This window comes from Macrobrachium rosenbergii, chromosome 59 (assembly GCF_040412425.1).
Source record: "Macrobrachium rosenbergii isolate ZJJX-2024 chromosome 59, ASM4041242v1, whole genome shotgun sequence".
Lineage (NCBI taxonomy): Eukaryota > Metazoa > Arthropoda > Malacostraca > Decapoda > Palaemonidae > Macrobrachium > Macrobrachium rosenbergii.
The window spans coordinates 25,162,114-25,169,613 of record NC_089799.1 but is presented as its reverse complement, the minus strand read 5'-3'; positions in this window follow the sequence as shown (position 1 = coordinate 25,169,613).

Here is a 7,500-nt window from a genome sequence, read left to right as displayed (position 1 = left end):
ATACAAATAGAACAATTCTCAGATAACATATTGCTGAATTTTAACAGCCTTTATCACTTCTGCGCTAAACTTTTAATAACCAAAATAAGCCGGGCTGTATTTCTTTAACTCATAAAACTGACACAAAGGTCTTTAACTCATAAATTTTGTGAAGTGTAAGAGAAGGGCTCTAATACTATTAAGATCTCTATTTAGAGTTATTGGATACTTTCATCACACCCTCTATGTTCCTAAGAACATTCAGTCGTCTCATAACACACGTATGTATTCAATATCCGAAAATGCTGGGGAAAGTTATCGGAACTTTCCCCTCTGTCTAAAAGTCAGATGATCTATAGAGATCCCGAAAGCCCTATAAATGATGTCTGTAGGGATGTATGTAGAAAGGACATATTTATAGTAAAAGGAAAAAATATGGGAGAGGATCCTTTGCTTTTCTGAGCCCACTGTGTACCCAGTGACTTGAGATGGTAGGTCCCCGTCTTGTATGAGGTGAAACATTCGAGAGTTCGTTTTAAATATGTATTATAAACGAAGCAGATTTTCTTCTGAGACAGAAATGCAGTTTGATTTATTAATTAAAAAAACTTGCATTATCCTTTTTGATAAACCCAGCTTGGTTTATTTTATAAATCCTGTAAAACCCAAGATGCAAAAATGGCAAGAGGTAAGACATTTGAGAAACATTTTGTATAAATAACTTAAAAGAAGCGGATTTTCTTTTGAGAGAGACATATAGTTTGATTTGTTAATTTCGAAAACAAAATTCTTTATTCGTTTTCATAATTCCAACAAATCTCATTTTATAGGTATTATAAAACACAAGACAAAAATGGCAGGAGGTAAGACCTTTGAGAGACACATTGTAGAAATGATTTAAACGAAGCGGATTTATTTTGGAGACATGCAGTTATGATTATTATTTTTTATGATAATTCCAGCATATTTCGTTTTATGATAACCTATAAAGCACAAGACAAAACTGGTAGGAGGGGAATCCTCTGAGAGACAATTTGTATACACATTAAACCGAGCAGAGTTTCTTTTGAAACAGAAATACACCTTGGCGTATTGAAAAAAAAAAACAAATTGCACCATTTTGTTATAATTCCAGCATTTCTCGTTTTATAAAGCCTATAAAACAGATGGTAAAAATTCCTCCTAACCAGTCACGATCCGTGCTATATCCTGTCGGGCGAGAGCTCTATAGAGAAGAGAGAAGAAGAAGAAGAAGAAGAAGAAAGAAAGAGCAGCAGCAGCAGTAGCCTTTCTAGCGCGTATCCTGGAAAGAGAAAGGATCATCTGGGAAGAGGGGAGGGAACCAGGGTCCCAACCTAATAAATCCCGAAGAATATGCCATTGCCCATAACGACGGCTACATTGAAACTTAAATCATCTTTATGGATGACGAGGGAAGGTGTAATGCGATGCCAATTCCCTCCAGCATCCCTTTTCCTCGCCTCCGTCTCTGCCCTTCCGAGGGAAAAGTAAAACGCTCTGTGGGAAGTTTAGTTATTGATATAGCCTCCTCCGCCACTCCCACAATACAGAGAGAGAGAGAGAGAGAGAGAGAGAGAGATGAGAGGGAGAAGAGGTTTACTCGTAATTGAATCTCTCGTTTCTTTACGTCCTCCCTCGTTCGTTTCGTTTGCGTTCTGTTGTTTCCTTGTGGCTACACACAAAAAAAGGAAGGTATAAGAAGTAGTGCTTCGTTTACCGCTAGGTACCCCGAAAAGAGGTGAGTCCGCTGAAGTATGGTTTTTCATTTTGTTTTCTTATAAAAGGCGGGATATTCTTGAACTTGTGCTTTAAAATGAAACCCGCAAAAAGTTCTTCCTGCTGTTGTTGCTCTTGAATTGCCTTCGATTTTATTACTCCGAGAAAGGAATGGTCAAATTCCTCCTCGAATCGGTTATCGGAGAACTATGTTGGAGGTTCGTAACCCTTACCTCCAGTCTCTCTCTCTCTCTCTCTCTCTCTCTCTCTCTCTCTCTCTCTCTCGATCACTTTCTGATCAAAGAACAAAGGGAACACATCCTATTTTATTTTTATCCTTTTCCATGTACAGTTGCACAAGAAATTCATTGCCGAAGGCACAGCTGTACAGAACCCACGAATGAATCACATCCCCTTTTTATGATGGAAGTCTTCTGTTTACCTGAACGGCAGCTTTCCCGAATGCCGCAGTATTATCGTTGCATAATAATTTGCAGCGGAGAGAGAGAGAGAGAGAGAGAGAGAGAGAGAGAGAGAGAGAGAGAGAGAGAGAGAGAGGGAGGGCGACTGAAATATTTTCCGCGCAGCAGAAGGGAGGAGAACATTTCATGATAGGGAAGCATAACATAATTGGTCTGGTCATGCGAAATCAATTATCCCTAATCGCGAGTTGCTGACGGCTAATGGTTCTTTGCCCTAAGGCCGACGGAAGGGCAGATGCAGTGTGGCCCCTAGCTTGCCCAGGGTTGAAGGGAAGAAAAGTAGTTGGGAAATAGACGTGAGTGAGCTTGAAGATCATTCCATAGCTTGGTCGAATGGGGAGGCCACCGGAACAAAGTCCGTAATCATGAATGTCGTAGCTAGCTCTGGAATTTTCTCCGGTCCTCTGTTTTTCCCAAATCCCCGATGTCTCCTGTCTTATAGATTTCGCCCTCTTTCTCCTTTCCATACTTTTCTTCCTTGTTTTTTTATGATTAGTTTGAAAGATGTTGGGTTTTTACCTGTGTACAGTACATGAGAAAATAAAACTAAACTATTAGTGCCATTTGTTATTATTATTATTATTATTATTATTATTATTATTATTATTATTATTATTATTATTATTATTATTATATGAAAAAGCTTCTCCATTAACACGAACAGTAAAAAATTCAGAAGAAAAGATCCAAATGACAGGACGTCCAAAGGGGCAAATAAAACGGAACTGTATAAAAACGAAATTACCTCTGAAAAAAACAAAAAAAAAATGAAGGTAACTGAAAACAAATTATGTAGGGACCATGTATGGTGACATTGTAAATGTCAGCCTGGAAAATGATAATTCCATAAAAAAAGCTTTTTAACTCGGATGTTGTTCGGGTTTCAGGGAGCTAATTTCGTAATAACCCTATACCGCTGGTGCATTTACATGCCAGCGTGAACATCACACAGTTTTGTGGCAACGAGGATAGACTTAATAATTTAAGGGCTGGCGCGAGTCAGGGATCTTGCTCTACTGATACATTCAGGCTTTTTGATATTTAAACGAATATAAATTTCATTCACGAAGTAGTAAATATAAAAATGAATATATAAAAAAATATGGTACCTGAAAGTAAACCATGACTGTGGCTAATACGTGCATAGATGTCTGTCCTGAATGCAGTCTGAGTTTTGAAGATTTTTTGCTAAAGTGAATACTGATTAAATAGTTCTCATTTCTTGTTATCGTAACGAAATATTTCTCAAGTTCTCATTATTTCTCTCTTATTCCGTTTCGCGTTCAGTTTGTGTTCCATCGGCCCTTTCTTGGTAACAGACACTTTTTAAATCTATCAGTTCCAACAGATACCCCAAACTTTGTCCTTAGATAGCAGCACTTTCTGCGGTTCTATCGCATCATTCAATATCTAAATTATCACTGTCAGTCGTAATAGATACCCCGAACTCTATCCCTAAATAGCGGCACTTTCTACTGTTTTATCGCATATTTCAATATCTTAATTATCATTATCAGTTGTAATAGATACCCCAACTCTACCCTAAATGGCGGCACTTTCTGCAGTTCTGTCGCGTCTTTCAATATCTAAATTATCATCATCAGCTGTAATAGATACCCGGAACTTTATCCCAAAGTAGCGGCACTTTCTACTGTTTTATCGTGTCTTTCAACATCAAAATTATCACCCCGAACTTTCTCCCTAAATAGCGGCACTTTCTGCAATTTTATCGCGTCGTTCAAACTAAATTATCATTAATTTAAACCCACCTAAAGATACTTTTGCAGTTTTATCGCATCTAACGATATCTAAATTTTTATCAGTTGTCTTATTTTCAGAGCGGGTTACTGTTTTAGTTCTTTCAAAATAAGTATTGTGCAGCGCCGAGGTTTAAAGCTTTGCGAAACCGTTGGTTCAGGAAAACATATATTTAGCTCATCCGAAGCCAGAGGATTTGCCAATCAGAAGTTTTCTCAATCGTTATTTTGAGATGACGGGTTAGGTAAAAAAACCATCTGCATTGATCGAGGTTTAAATAGAAAACTAAAAACAGGAATATGAAGCCACTATGTTTGCCAATGACGGCGTTATATGAGATGATCCCAGGGCAAAACCATATATTGATCATATATAGAACTATAAAATATAAAGGAATATATATATATATATATATCTGTTATATATATATATATATATATATATATATATATATATATATATATATATATATATATATATATATATATACTCTTTTCTACATTGCCCAAAGCTTAAAATCAATAGAGGAAAGGAAGTACAGCCTAAAATTTATATTATCACAAAATAAATGATAAAATTTTCATAAATAATTGGTAAAGTTATGAGTTGGTTATAAATGCATATATATGTATGCACGTATGCACAGCATGTATGAAAATATGTATATTTATATAATATATATATATATATATATATATATATATAAATATATATATATATATATATATATATATATGTGTGTATGTGTGTGTGTGTGTATGTATTTTAAATCTATATACATACATATACACACACACAATGTTTGTGTGTATATGACCAGACGTACACAAATTTCGTGAATGCAAACAAATATCCAATAACTCCCCCAGCGTTTCACCAACCGAGCTTCTCGTTTCGTAAAGATGATAAAACATATCCGAGGCTTTCTCGACTCCCCGTCTTCCATTTCTTCAGCCTCGATGTTTCCATTGAAGCCAAATAAGGTCGGGAAGAAGCTCTTTATGAAGAGGCAGGTAAACCACTCGACTCTTCTATTAATCTTCTTTTTAATTGGATGATTCCAAAAGGGAGACGTTTGTCTGTGCGCGTCTCTCTTCCGTCCCCGCTAGATCATTAGTCATTGGCTGGGGCGCGTAAGCGAAGTAGAGTCTCGGAGACTTGGCTCAAGGCGGAGCGAAGCTTCGTTCGTTACATAAGCAATAACAGAGGGACGGGATACGATACGAAGCCCTGATTCGAATCACCTGACCCGAATCATCGCGATGGAAAAATCGATGGCTCAGCTGAAAAAGAGGTTCTTACGAAATGAATAAATCATCCGGGTTAATTTTTCCTCTCCCGCCAAGTTCACGTTCCTCCATTCTTCGGGGGTTGAAAAGGATTTTGCTGACGGTATTTCCTCGCTTTATATATTCATTAAAGATTAAATTAAAAAAAACCATCCTTCTATTGACATCAGAATATATATTTTTTTAAATAGGTTTAGGAAAACCCACGTGATATTGTTGTCTAAATAGAAGGTAAAATACAACAAGGTACAAATGCGCTCTACTTGTGGTTACAAAAAATTTTCAGGCACAGGGAAAAAGTTTAATTTTCGTAATCCATTTATGAAGAATTTAGATTAGTTTAGGGGCGTGCACTGGCATGACGCAGACATAATGCAGTTACTGAACAAAAATATCTCACCCGCGAGAACAGTAAACGTAAAAGTTCTAAACTTGTCCGAATGGTAAGAAAACGGAATAGGTTTGCTTGCGTTAAATCACGCGTGATAACACATAATGATTGGAAATGAACTACAAGACATAAACACTGCAGACGGGAGGAAATAACTGGTAACGAAGCCAATTTCACAAGGATTCCGTTGACGAAACTGAAACTATTAATAATATCATTATGGAAATGAGAAAACGGACAATCAAATAATATCATTATGCAAATGAGGAGACGGAAAATCGTGTATAGAGGACGACGCAGCCTTAGATTTTTTTGTATTCCAATGCGGAGTTGAAGCTGTCGGTCCAAATATTGAAATGACGCTGTAAATTCAAATTTCGAATTTAATCTGCGGTTTCTGATTGATTTTCAGCCACGATATCTAGCGCGAGATATAAGGGTTGACTTCGAATGCCGAAAATAAGGTTTGATTTCAGATTTCGAATGCAAGCCACGTTGATCAACACAAAATTAGAGGTTTTTTCTTACCAATTAAGAATGCAAAGAAATATTAATATACGTAGACTTTAAGTTGATCAGCAAGAATTAGAGCTTTTCCTTTTCAGTTACGAATGTAAAGTAATACTAATACATCGGATTTAAGATGATACACACAAAATTAGAGCTTTTTCTTTTCAGTTACGAATAAAAAGTGATACTAATACATCAAATTGAAGTTGATAAACACAAAATTACAGCTTTTCTTCTCAGTGACGAATATAAAGTAATACTAATACATCGAATTTAAGTTGATACACACAAAATTAGAGCTTTTTCTTTTCATTTACGAATATAAAGTAATACTAATACATCGAATTTAAGTTGATAAACACAAAATTAGAGCTTTTCCTCCCAGTTACCAATATAACGTGATAATGATACGTCGAATTTAAGTTGATAAACACACAATTAGAGCTTTTTCTTACCAATTACGCCTGCAAAGTAATATCAATACATCGAATTTAAGTTGATAAACATAAAATTAGAGCTCTTTCTTTTCAGTTACGAATATAAAGTAATATCAATAAATCGAATTTAAGCTGTTGCTTTTTATATCAGATATGAGTCGCTATCTAAAGATTCTGAATTATTAATCTATATCCCTTAAATGAATAAATTTTTGGGACATATACGGGTATGTCGATTATAAGGTCTGATTTCAACAAGATCCACGTTTTTCTTTTCGAAATACTGAACATAAAATAATATTAATTCAACGAAATTAAGTAGCTGCTTTGAATATCACACACGAGTTGTCATTTAAAGATTCTGATTTAATCTACGTTACTGAATATATATTGGTTAAACGTAATGGCTTATATATCGAATGTTAGGTTTGGTTTCAAATATCGAATGCACGCCACGGCGACAAATAGAAATTTAAAGTTCTTTTCAAATGATAAATATTAAGTAGTATTAATACACTGAATCTAAGTTGCTGTTTTTTATATCAGACATGAGTTGTTATTTAAAGATTCTGATTTAATTTGCGTTATTCAATACTGAATAGATTTTATGAAATCTATATCGATTATAAGGTTTGAGTTCAAATACCGGATACAAGCCGCGGTAATAAATACAAGTTTTTCTCTTCAAATACTGAATATAAATTGATACTGATACATTATTCATATTGCTGATTTTGATAGCAGACATGATTTTTACTAGTTTTCTGTAAAAGAAAACTATTGTGCAGGCTTTGTCTGGCCGTCTGCGCTTTTTCTGTCCGCCCTCACATCTTAAAAACTACTGAGGCTAGAGGGCTGCAAATTGGTATGTTGATCATCCACCCTCCAATCATCAAACGTACCAAATTGCAGCCCTC